The sequence below is a fragment of the Drosophila subobscura genome, chromosome E, assembly GCF_008121235.1.
Source record: "Drosophila subobscura isolate 14011-0131.10 chromosome E, UCBerk_Dsub_1.0, whole genome shotgun sequence".
In the NCBI taxonomy this organism is placed as follows: Eukaryota; Metazoa; Arthropoda; class Insecta; order Diptera; family Drosophilidae; genus Drosophila; species Drosophila subobscura.
In genome coordinates, this window is record NC_048531.1 from 3358082 (window position 1) to 3360836 (window position 2755).

The following is a 2755-nucleotide window of genomic DNA, read 5'->3' on the forward strand; positions in this document are numbered from 1 at the left end:
TTTCCAATCCGGGATAACCGCGTAAACAGCGTCCGATGCTATTGGCCCACTGTGCCGCATATAAACTGAAATGTCCATTGTCCAATTTTAGTTTTCTGCCAGCTTGCCTCTCTCTTACTTTGTCTCTTTCTCTGTGTGTGTGGGGGTGTGTCATTTGGCACACATGACACGTCACTATTTTGCCCCATTATCATCTTCATAATCATCATTTGTTAGAGCGGCAGCTTCATAATGGCAATTATGATGTTTTGGCTTGATCTGGCGCCTCGTCCCTCCCCCCGCGACACATTTCACGCACCCATCCTCCAGCTCTGTCATAATTGTGACGTCAGAAAATTGGCGCATGTCGCTTGTCGTCCACCATTTGATGGGATTTTCTAGCAAATCCACATGTAGAACAATCAAACGCCCACGCATGAACAGGGACAGAAAAATAGATATACTCTTAGGTAGACTCGTAGGTCTACATATCTGTGCATAGGTGTAAGGTATAGACAGAGGTGGGGGTAGAGGTACAGGAACAGGAATAGAATAAAGTGATGGACAGAAATAACAGAGGTGGAACTGACGGGAATCGTATTTGATATATGCAGATGTACATATCTACAATATGTATTTGTTGGCATTTGCTTTTTGTTTTTTTTGGCCTTCCCAATTTGCTGAGCGTTTATTTTTACTCTCCTGCCATTTAACGTTTTTATTTATTCATTTCACATGGAATCTTTGCTGCAAAAGCTTTTGTCTGCTGCTCTTGCTGTTATATTTTTAGATGGCTATAATCAACTTATTGGACTGGCTTAACATTTTATTCTCTCACAGCTCCGCTCTGCTTGCTGCAAGCGTAACATTTCTCCACAAAAACCACCCAGAAAAGTCATAATTCACGAGCGATTTCGCAGTCATTGTATCTTCGAATAGAACTGTTAACAGGCAGGCAATATCTATGCAATAGTTGCCCCATTCCGAGGCTCCGCCGAGGCATTCCTTACGCCCGCCCCCATGCCCCATTATTCACAGCTCATTTGGCATTTATGCCTGGAGCACGTTAAAAGTTTTTACAATGCTTGGATAATAAACTAATGAAAATGCAAATGAAAATACAAATGAAAATACCAATGGATAAATGTATGAAACAGGGAGGGAGTGTATACATTTCGACTATCAGATACCTGTTACATGGCAACACATGGAAAAAATACTATTTCAAGGAAAGTTTTTAATTCAAAATTCTAAAAATAAAACAATCTGTTATATTTCTAATAGTTCCCAAGCGTTTTCTGGCAACAATCAGTCTCAACTACAGGGTACACAGAATCAAGAATAAATTGCACACAGCTTACATGGCGTATGCGCAATCAGAATGTTAATTTCCTTGTTAATGGAGGGGCAATGGGTGTGTGCCATTTTTTCTGAAGTCATCAACATAAAATCTCCCTCGAATGTGACTCGCTTTCTGCTCTTAATGGTCCTTGGACAACGACAAGAGAACTTCAATAAATTGCCATGGATATTTGCTGTCTTTGTTGGTCAATGGATATGTTCTTTCCTTTCTTTCATTTCATCCATCCATCCGTTGCTGGCTACTTAGAGAGCGAATGGTGGAGGAGAGTCATTCAGACAGAGACAGAGAGTCCAAGTTCAACGGACTCTCAAGTGGCGTGCTGTGATTTTTATGCTCTTCACATAAAATATTATTAGATTATGCGACCGCTGGTTTCTTTTCTTTTTACTTCTGGCCATGTAAATCGCATACAATGGGCATCAGATCCAGCTCCAGCTTCAGCTCCTGCTCCAGCTCCAATTCAGTGTGTCCTTTTATTAGATTGAATATAAGCGCGTGTATGTATGTGTGCGATGATACATTTATATGGCTTGCTGCTCTCATTGTTTTAGCCGAAACAAAATTGCCATAAAATCTAGCACATAAATGTCCAACGCAGAGCCATTTTCCTTTCTTTTTTTATGCTCAAAATTTGCTCGCCAAATCATTATACTTGAGGAGGGATGCTTCCTCCTGTCTCTGTGTGGCATGGCAATAATAAAAGTAAATCAAATAAAACAGCAGCATATTGTGATTTTTTATGGCCTTTGGCCTTGTGGTTTCCCTCTGTTTAATGGGCACTCCCCCCTCCTCACTGATGGCTGACCAACAAAAAAAGGGAAATCATTTTATCCCAGCGCATCCATAACAAATTTTTGTTGTTTGTTTTTAAATCAAACCCTTTGAATTGTAATTAGTTGTTAAAACGAAATTTATGATTTCATGTGGTTGTCCCCCATATGCAGCAAACTGTCCATTTATATCCGCCAAACACGAGAATGCATGAATATTCATCGGAAAAATATTGGTGCAGATTTCCATGAATGTTAAACGAATTTTTTGTACTGAATAATGATTTATGCTTCTGGATAAGTGGCTTCTGGATAAGGCCTTTTATAATTATCAACACTTCATTCAGCCAATTCAACCAATTATTGGAAGTATTACCAACAGTTAACAAAGAAAATCCCCTGTCGACGAGTGCTCTTTTTCAATTTTAAGTGATTGAAGAGCATTCGAGAGGAATTGTATGAATGATTGCAAATCAATTGCTGTCAAACAGGATCAATAAATTGTTTGTACGCAGCACCGGCTCAATTGCCTTTTCACTTCAGTTTCTGTGTGTTCATGGAGGGGATTATGCAGACAAAAAAAGAATTGTATGCAAATATGTACCAATGCATATTGATAAACGAAACGAGAAGGGACGTGTGA